Source organism: Sparus aurata, chromosome 23, assembly GCF_900880675.1.
Source record: "Sparus aurata chromosome 23, fSpaAur1.1, whole genome shotgun sequence".
In the NCBI taxonomy this organism is placed as follows: Eukaryota; Metazoa; Chordata; class Actinopteri; order Spariformes; family Sparidae; genus Sparus; species Sparus aurata.
In genome coordinates this window covers 30,367,030-30,377,750 of record NC_044209.1, presented here as the reverse complement: position 1 = coordinate 30,377,750, position 10,721 = coordinate 30,367,030, and the positions used below count along the sequence as shown (strand labels likewise).

Below are 10,721 nucleotides of genomic sequence, written 5' to 3'. Positions count from 1 at the left end.
GGTGGAGCCAGCTCGCCGAGTGCAGCCTAATGTGCCCCGCTACAGTCTCCATCATCCAAACCTTTGGCAGGGAAAACAGGTACGTACTCAATAGGACAGGACACTGTGCGTAAAGCAAGAGATGTATTTATTTACTCATTATGTGTGTGTGTGTGTGTGTGTGTGTGTGTGTGTGTGTGTGTGTTTTATAGGCCTACAGCAGTCTTCGCTTAATGGGATGTTATGACACTAAAAATGACAAGAAAAATATTGGAGAAAATTATTATTATTAATTTTTATCGGATTATTGATGATGCAGTTTACAGTAGTATTACAGTCACTGTGCAGTGATGCATTAGAATTGTGGTAAAGTTACTGTAAGTAAAACAACAAGACAATTACATAAGTAACTAATTCTGTAAGAAATATATAAAGCACACATTACGAATGGTAATACAGTGTCGTCCTTTGAATTGTATGTCTAGGATTGGAAGACAACCTCGCACGGGTGGCAGAGGAAAACTTCTCAATGACCAACAACAACAAGACATCTGTCTCAGTGTGATGGCATTATTTGCAGTGCAGATCCGCACTAGACGTAGAAGACAATGCCATATTCCAAAATGTCAACTCTATAAGCATCTCCACAATAGACCAGATATTGAACAAGCATCAGATGACCATGAAGAAACTTTACAGGGTACCATTTGAGAGGAACTCTGATAGAGTGAAAGAGTTGCGGTACCAGTATGTACATGTAAGTCAGTTACTGGTTGTCTATCATCATAACCTTTTTACAATTAAGCAGTGGTCCCAAACTTTTTTGGCTTCAGTACTCTCTTTACCTGATGTCTGAATCCAAGTGTTTGCTTTATCTGACTTCAACATTTTGCCTAAAAACTGCAACAAAAAACTGCAGCTTATCATTATAAACCTTATTTTGAAGAATATAACATACGGTAAGAAAACAGGTCAAGGAGCTGCAATTAGTGCCTCCCAAGCAGATCTATCTATCTCATGTGGGTTTTACTGTAACATTTCAGTATGTCTAGTTATTGATGATTTCCCCCTCCCCTTTCTCTCAGATACCCTCTGCAGTACCTCTGCGTAGGCCCGTCCCCACATGTACTCCAGGTTAGGAACCACTGGAGTCGTGGCCAGTAGTATACTGAACTTGTGGAGGAGAACATAGAACATTCCTATGTAATGTTCTCTTACTCTATTGTAGAGAATAATGGCATTGGAAGGAAACGAGACCCCTCACATCCTCGTGTTTGTGGATGAAGATGGCTTCAACCTGGCCAGGTAATATTATTGGCCACCGGGCCACGGTGGATGTCCCAGGCCAGCGTGGGGGCAATATAACTAGGTGTCCTGCCATTTCTGAGAATGGTGTGGCCACTCACATCCCCAGTCTTGGCCCATACAATACACAGAATCTCCTCATCTTCTTTGACCGCCTTCATTCTGATTTGATCCCTGAAAATGAGAGAGGCCTCGTAGGGCCTCACCTACCAAAGTATGTAATTGTGTGGGACAATGTGAATTTCTTCCGTGGCCCGCTCATCAGGGCCTGGTTCACTACTCTTCCAAGGATGGTCATGGTGTTCCTACCACCTCACTCTCCTTTCCTCAATCCTATTGAGGAGTTTTTCTCCACTTTGAGGTGGAGAGTGTACGAGCATCAGGCTCAAAATCAGAGGTCCCTGCTCCATGCAATGGATGCTGTGTGTGATGATATTACAGGAGATCAGACAGACAGCAGTGTGTGGATGGCCTGGAGGGTGAGGACAGCGACCCGTGAAGAAATGTTAGTTTTGAATCTCCAGCTTTATTTACAGCACTGTAGGCTGTGTTTATATTACAGTATATTGTGTTGTATACATTTTCTTTTAACTCTGATGTATGGAAGTATATATACTTTGTGTGTGAATAAAAATGGTTATAATTTCCTTTGCAGTATGAGTGCAATGTGTGATGTCAAACCTTGGAGGGTACTCTTACCATAAAATCCTTTTTTCTTTTTCAGTTTTCTACACAATTGTATTCTGTTAGCTAGACAAAACAAAACTAGTACAGTAACCATTGTCAATGAAGGACTGAGCTGAGACTGAGACGTGGACATGAGGGATATTTCAATGGTCCTCTGCCATAGTGACAAAACATCTAAACATTTTGACTTGCAGTGCTCACAAAGTGCCAAAGGGACAATGCATTTTGGGGGCACTGATATTTATATGAGAAAGGAATTTAGTTTTGACACATGAGTGAACTGTTTAGGGAGAGATATGTGCTTTTGCAGGTGAACCATGGTGTTGTGCTGAACCATCCAAGTTGTTTTGGCAAAAGCCTCAAGAGTGTTGTGAACGTCCGGTCTGATTCGAGAAATGAGCCAAAGCAATTTAGAAGGATCTTTTTCCTTTTGGTGGCACTGACTATTTATATGGGAAAGCAATTTAGTTTTGATGCATGAGTGAACAGTTTTGGGAGAGATGTGAGCTTTTGCAAGTGAACTATGGTGTTGTGCTGAACTGTAAGACTGTTTTGCCAAATGATCTTAGAGTTTTGAGAATGTAATTTCTGTTTCAAGAAATGAGCCAAACCAAAGGAGAAAAACTGTAATATAGGCACCTGAGAGAGAGAGGGAGAGGGGAGGAGATTTTTTTTAATTTTTAAAAGATTACTTCATTGAAATCTATTTAAAAATCAGGTTACATCATTTGATTAAAACTAAAATAAATAATAAAAACACAAACAGATCAGATCAACTGATCTGAAAATGTGAGCTGATGTTCATGAACACCACACAGAATGAGTCCATGAGTCCAGATCAACCTGAACTGATCCAAGTCCTGCATGTCTTTGTAGTATTTAAAGTCGATCATGACTCTGCCTTTGACCATCCTGCTGAACAATAAAACAACATCAGTGTCCACACCGTCCTCTACCTTCCTCTTTCTACTGACGTACACCGCCATCTTTGACTGTCCCAGAATAAAGTTCAACAGCTGACACTTATGTTGGGCAGTCTTCGTGTACCTGAAGCCCAGGATGAATGTTTGCAGGGAGAAGACCTCTCCTGCCTTCCTGAACAGTCTGCCCAGCAGACTGAAAAAAGGGTCGAGGCGAGGACACTCTGAGAAGCAGTGGAACACTGTCTCTACGGCACCACAGAAGGGACATTTGTCATAGACAGCAGGGTTCAGGATGGAGATGAAGGCATTAACTGCTAAAATCCCGTGGATCAGCCTCCACTGCAGGTCAGCCACCCTCTTTGTGAGTGGAGGTTTGTACAGGCTCCTCCACTGCGTCCAGACTTCTTCACCTGAGCCCAGGTGAGCTCTCCAGGGTGCTGTATCCTCTGTTTGTTCAAACACTCCACCATCAGAACAGACACAGCTTTACCTTTGGCCTCCTGCAGGTTCACCTCACACCATCTGCCTGAGCTCTGACCGTCTGTCCAACAGGGACGGACACTGAGGGGGGGAAAGGTCGTCGGGGCGGGGGACGGTCACACCACCGCTGTAGTCCATCAGCAGGAGGTGCTCATGTTCCGTCAGACAGCTCCTCCAGTGGTCCAGCAGCCTGCCCACGATCCTTGCTGACCTTCCCCCCAGACCAGCTGCCAGGTCCGCTGCGTTCTGTAGATCAGGTCCAGTGAAGGTGATCATGTCGCCCAGAGTTAAAATCCCTGCTCTGCTGAAAGCCTCTGTGACTGCTGCTCCCGCCCAGCAGGGGGCGCTCAGGCATCCTCCGTGGACCAGCGGCTCCTGCAGCAGCCAGAACAGAGAGTCGCGTTGAGGTCTCTGTTTCTGCAGCAGCCTCCACACGGTGAAAAGTCCACGATAAAAACCAGGCAGGGTGTGAAACCTCACAGTCTTAAAATCCATTAAGAACACAGAGTCTTGTAATCCCAGACCACCGACACGCTGCAGGACCAGCTGAGCCAGAGGCCTCCACACCAGGTCCTTTGGTCCATACAGTAGTCTTTGAATGAACTGGAGCCTGAAAGCAGCGCCCCTGCTGGCCAGGTGCACCATTCCCTGTCCTCCCTCCTCTTTAGGAAGGAACAGAAGAGCCTGTGGAAGCCAGTGCAGTCTATCCCAGAAGAAGTCCACCAGGACCTTCTGGATCTCTGAGAGCAGATTCGAGGGGGGTTCGACACAAGCCAGCCGGTGCCATAAAAAGGAGGACACCAGACTATTTATGATTAGTGTTCGTCCTCTGAATGACAAGCTCGGCAGGGGCCACCTCCACCTCTTCAGTCTGTCCTGTAAGGACTCCAGGACCCCCTCCCTGTTCTTCCAACACAACCCTTCCGTTAAAACCAACTCACTCAGAGAGTCTTTTTTCACTGACACAGCTTCACTTTTTTTCCAGTTTACTTTAGCTGAAGGCAGTCTGTTAAAAAGCCCCACATTCTCCTCTAAAACACATATGTCCTTCTGTGTATCATCAGCATATGCCGACAGCTTTATGGCTGCAGGACAACCAGGGAAAACCACTCCAGTTAACCTTTGTTTGAGTTTATGCAGCAGGGGTTCGATGGCCAGAGAATACAACATCCCTGACAGCGAGCACCCCTGCCGCACACACCAACACTTAGCAACAAGACTACACTAAACCATATATTAAAGAAACAAAGACAGAAAAAAGATTAGAAATAGATAGAAACAACTCAATACAGCCGTTCTCACAACGCTCAGCACACTCACTCCGTCATTCACTCAGAGAGAGAGAGAGAGAAAGAGAGAGGGAGGGGGGGAGAGAGAGAGAGAGATTTTAGATTTTTCAACACATCTCTATAAATTCTGTGTGAGTCATATCAGTTCACATCAGAAAAAATGAAATAGAATAAAATCTGAAACAAATAGAGTAGAACTGGATTTGGCCCCAGTAAGTCCCGCGACCCCTCAGGGGGATAAAAAGCAGCAACATCCCGCAACCCTCATGGAAAAATCGGAAAAGAAAAACGAAACGAAACGAAACGAAAAACAAATAGATCAGACCAGCGGATCTGAGAACAAGAGTTCATTCTTCTGGACGGAGCACAGTACACCACCATGAGTCCATGTCATTGTGAAATGCTCCAGATCCTGCATTACTCTGTAATAATTCAAATCAATTCAAATCCTCGCTTTTATCATTCTGCTCAGCAACAGAACAATGTCAGAGTCTACACTGTCCTCCACCTTCCTCTTCCTACTCACGTACACAGCCATCTATGATTGACCCGGAATAAAGTTCATCATTTGGCATTTGTCCTTTTGAGTCTTTTTATATCAAAAGGTTCTGAGAGAAAAAAACCTCTCCTGCCTTCCTGAACAAACAGTCCAACATGGAGAAGAAAGGAATAAGACGAGGACTCTCTGAAAAACAGTGAAATACAGTTTCTACTGCCGCACAAAAAGGACAGGTGTTTGGTACAGCAGAGTTCAGGATAGATATAAAGGCATTTACAGCTAAAATCCCATACAGGAGTCTCCACTGGAGGTCTGCCACCCTCTTGGAGAGTGGAGGTTTGTAGAGACTCCTCCATTCAGGCCGGACCTCCTCGCCCAAGGCCAGGTGAGCTCTCCATGTTAGCTGGGACTGGTGCTGCAGTTTCTGTCTGTTTAGACACTTCATCATCAGAGCTGACAGTGCCTTGCCCTTGGCTTCCTTCAGACTCACCTCACACTGTTGGTCTGAACTGGGGCAAATGATGAGGGAGGGGAACAGGTCATCAGAACAGGGGGCGACGTCCAAAACATGCCGAGTTAAAGTGATGTTATCACTAATTAACCTGCCAGGCACACAGTAGGTCTGATCAACATAAACTACTTCAGCCATCACTTCCCTGAGCCTCAAAGCCAGAGCCTTCGACAGGACCTTGTAATCCCGGCAGAGTAAAGAGACTTGCCTCTAGTTCTTCAGGACCTGGAGGTCTCCTTTCTTTGGGAGCAAAGTGATCACAGCCCTTCTACAGCTCTGAGGTAAAAGTCCAATCCTGAAACTCTCCCGGAACACCTCCAACATGTCCTCACCCACCACTGGCCAGACAACTTTATAAAAGTCGACTGGGATCCCATCGATACCTGGAGCCTTGCCATTAGCCAGGCTCATGAGGGCCACATAAAGCTCATCCAGAGTTAGGTCAGCTGACAACAGGGAATCAGATGATTCCCCAACTTGAGGTAAGTTGGGGAATCATCCTGAGAAACAGTCAGCTCAGCCTCCTCTTCCTCATCAGAGAGGCTCTGCAGAGTCTTCCTGGTTTTACCTCCCCCCTGTCCTTTAACAGCTGATTTCTTTCTTTTACTCTTGTTTATGCAGAGACACGTTCATCAAACACATCTTCCATTAAAGGGATAGTTCAACATTTTTGAAAATTGGCCCATTGCCATGATCCCTCTAGTCATAGCAGTAGGTTCGTTACCTTTAATTGTCGGTCCAAGCTGCTTTTAGATTGGCAGGGCCGAGTACCGAGCGGCGCAGCTACGCTACGGAGGCTAATGGAATTTCTTGGTTTCCCTCATCAAACTAAAATACACAACCAAAAAACTCCAAAACGCTGTGGTGGACAAGTTGTGACCTGCACATTCACCACGCTATGAGATAATAACGGAACGTTACAAGACGGAGTTGTTTTAGAGGTAAAGTCGGACTTTACACTCCAGACACGGCTGCTCGGCGGAGTGATTTCAAAAGTGCATGTTTACTGCAGATACTTCCGTCAACAAAACTTGTGAAGAAGCGAAGTGTGATCATGGCAGACTTTGTGATGGACAATGAGGACGACTTTTTAACCAACCAAGACCCACACCCGTATTTATTTGAGCCAGAACACACAGAAGAAGAGCTGCAGGTTTTGGAAGAAGAGAGAGCGAGAAGAGAGGCTGAGGCTGCTGAAAAGCCAGGAACTTACCACGTCTGCTTTCTCTGTAATGTTGACGGATGGTATGGCAGTATTGCTCAAGTACACTCCAGGCATTCCTCTGTGTGGCTTCCCATAGTCCTCTGGTAAAAAGTGGTCAGAGCACACAAACATTTTCTCGACCACTTCTACAGGAGTGTTGGGCACCGCCGATCTGAAGCAGCTTGGATTGACAATTAAAGGTAACGAGTCTACTGCTATGACTAGAGGGATCATGGCAATGGGCCAATTTTCAAAAATGTTGAACTATCCCTTTAACACTTCATTCACCAAGTTATCATTGTTATTGTTCACTGCGTTTCCTGTTTTCCCCCGTTTATTGTATTTTCCATTGAACTGTTACCATGTCCATTCACAACCGTATCTGATCCCGAGGCACCTGGGTCCTCCGCCGGCCGCCCCGATCCCGAGGCACCTGGGTCCTCCGCCGGCCGCCCCGTTCCCGAGGCAACCTGGGTCCTCCGCCGGCCGCCCCGAGCCAGAGGCACCTGGGTCCTCCGCCGCTCGCCCCGAGCCAGAGGCACCTGGGTCCTCCGCCGGCCGCCCCGAGCCAGAGGCACCTGGGTCCTCCGCCGCTTGCCCCGAGCCCGAGACACCGGCGTCCTCCAGCCCGGCCACCCCGCGCTAAAAGCTCCGACATTCTCTTTCCTGGCCTCGGGACAAGCTCGGATGAGATGCCCCTCGGCCCCACAACCAAAACATCTCATTGTATCAGAAGAGACGAAGACAATGCAGTTGAAACCATCAATCTTAAAATTGAGTGTCAGGTTGAGGTGACTTTGGGGATCATATAAACTTGTTCTGTGACAGAACAAATGTTTCAGTTTTGGAGACTTACATCCCAACAGCACCATTTTTATGGGGGACACTATTTGTCCATACCTGGGGCCTCATTTATAAACGTTGCGTACGCACAAAAGAAGGCGTACACCACTCTCTACGCACACCGTGGGATATATAAAAAGAGAACTTGACGGGAAAATGTGCGGTCCTCCACGCAAACTCTGACCCATGCGTACGCACACAACTGGGCTAAGGAGAAACTGCGCCACTGATGGCAGAAGAAAGAAACGGGAGAAACTGTGTGAAAATGTATTTAAAAAAACTATTTCTGCAATGAATAAACAAACACACTCCCTGGAATGCACACGGGAAACATATGATTTAGAACAATAATAAGACAACAATAGAGCAAATTACATTTACACTGATATGAATGCAGTTGAATATATTAATATCCTATATCATATAGACCATTTTGACCAGCAAGATCCACTGGCCAACAGTGATGAGTGGCTGATGAGCCCAGCGTTAGAGAGCAGCAACCGCAGAAACCACGCCGTGCCAGTCCCAATTCAAGTGCTCACAACACTCGGGTTTCAACCGGCACATACCAGAGGGAATTGGCTGACAGGTCAGGGATATCCCAGCCAACCTTTAGCCATGTTATGCCAGACGTGTTAGGATGTATAATTGGTTTGTCGCAGCAGTACATAAAGTTTCCTTATACGGTGGGTGAACAGGCAAATAAAAATGCGCAATTTGCAGCAATGTCCAGTTTCCCAAATGTAATCGGTGCCACTAACTGCACTCATGTTGTTGCTGGGCCGGCACCGGTGTCCCCCTCCACCTCCGTCACCACGTCGCTCAGGAGGGATTCCCTGATGATCCCCGCCAGTTTTTCATCCAGCGGGGTGAGCTCCAGTTGGCCCGTTCCCCCGCCCGTCACACAGACGCTCTGCCTGTGTGACCCGACCAAACACTGGGTCCACCAAATAATACAGCCTTCCTCTTCTCCACCTCCCCGACAAGAACTTCCACCGCACACTGAGTGGAACTGCGCTTCTTCGCCTTTCTCTCTGCTTTCGGCATGCTTTCAGTAATGAAAGAATATTAATTAGGGGCATTTCTCTTAATATTCATAGGCGACTATGGCAGTGGTATGACCCGCACACAGGTGCGCCACATTCAGAGTGGATTGTGATTTATAAAGGGAAATCGGCGTAGGACGTGCACGCGCACGGTTTTACAAATCAGGAGATTTTTGTGCTTACGCACTTTCTGTGTTTCGTGCGTACGCAACCTTTTGACGTCAATCCTACGCACAGTTTTATAAATGAGGCCCCTGGTCAGAGCTTTGCACAGATCATCATTTTTAATGAATGGCGGGGCGTTTGAAATGGTGATCTTTTTAGATGGATTCACTAGCTGATACACTGGGGTGAACCTGTCACCTGCTCCACTTTATGCATTTCATCCAGAAAAATCACCACCGCACTGTTAATAAGAGACGGCGATTTGACGCTGTCAAACCCCACCACCTCTCCTACAGTATAGCCGACCTCCACTGAACAGCCGGCCTGCGGTAAATCTTTCACTGTGTGTTGGCAGGTTCAATGCTCAGTTGAGAATGAGCTTGAGCATATTTGTCTTAACATTGGTCTATCACCACAGATGTCCTTCACTCTCATTGGAGTGTAAAGACCTCCAACTGCAAAAACTATTTCTTTGACAAACTTGAAACTGTACTAAAGGAATGCAGCTCAGGGCAGGAAATACTAATAATGGGTGACTTCAATGTTAATTGGGAGGACAAAGGCACCAGTAAGGCACTGCAATGGATCTCAAATAAATGTGATCGCACACAACAAATTAAAGGGCCCATAAGAATAATCTCATCCTCTAACACTCAAATTGACTTAAGATTCACCAACAAACCTGAAGGGATGACAAAATCCTTCAATATGGTCACTGGTCTGTCTGACCATAACCTTACTCTTATAGCCAGAAAGCTCATTAATTCTCGCTTCCACTTGAAACCCACACCAAATCTAGCCAATTAAGAATACCCAAGCGTGATACTGATGATTTTGACAGGGAAATTAAAAATATTAACTGGAACCAAATCATAGCTGGTGCAGATGTGGATACTGATACAAATGTCCTCATGTCCACAATCCAAAACATAACAAAACGATTCCTCAAGAAAGGCAAATTTAAAGGGAATAATAGATACACCCGCCCCTGGATTTCCAGTGATATAAGGAAATTAATGAAGGAGAGAGATGATGCCCTGAAACACTCTCTTAAGTCCAAGTCACTGACTGACAAGCATATATTTGTGTCCATAAAAAACAAAGTAATAAAGAAAATCAGAGCAGCTAAATCTAACTTCTTTGTTGATTTCATACATGACGCTAAGGGAAATCATAAACAAATCTGTGACTGTCTACACAAACTAACAGGGAAAGGACATAATAAAGTAACAAAGCAGATGGAGATCAAGGACAATGGAACCCTTATACAGGGTTCCATTGTCCTTGATCTCCATCAGAAATAGTGACTGTTTTTAATAGCCATTTTGTTAATTCTGTGAGACTGTACATAGTCCCAAAAGTGGTCCACTATACTCATCACCAATTGATATTACACAGCCAGTCTTCACTCTGACAGAGATTTCTGAATCCAAAGTTAAGTCCATAATTACTTCTATTAACAATTCCAAATCAAAAGACATATTTGGACTGGATTCTATGTTTTTAAAGAAACATGCTGCCTCTCTCACAGGGCCAGTTACTAAAATCATTAACACATCCTTTAAGGAGGGAAAATTCCCAAAGGACTGGAAGTCAGCCATTGTTGTGCAACTCTATAAATCAGGGGACACAACTGATGTAAATAACTATAGGCCTATTAGTATTTTACCAGTCATGTCTAAGATCTCTGAAAAATGTGTGGCTGAGGAATTGACTGAGCATCTTAACAGTAGTCCTTTTACACTACACCCCATGCAATTTGGCTTTAGAGCCAATCACTCCACTGAGAC

The 10,721-nt window shown here is 45.4% G+C and overlaps 1 protein-coding gene and 1 long non-coding RNA gene across 3 annotated transcripts in view; both read left to right on the top strand.

The window, feature by feature from the left end:
• LOC115575557 (uncharacterized) lies at positions 1-1,931 on the top strand. Of its 2 annotated transcripts, XR_003982689.1 has the most exons (3): positions 1-79; positions 465-736; positions 1,065-1,931. It is a non-coding gene; the product is annotated as an uncharacterized LOC115575557 (long non-coding RNA). The 2 variants fall into 2 exon arrangements; XR_003982688.1 differs by having other exon boundaries at positions 15-736.
• Positions 1-10,721, top strand: part of crhr1 (corticotropin releasing hormone receptor 1) — a 68,422-nt gene that overhangs the window by 3,982 nt on the left and 53,719 nt on the right. The window lies entirely within an intron of this gene.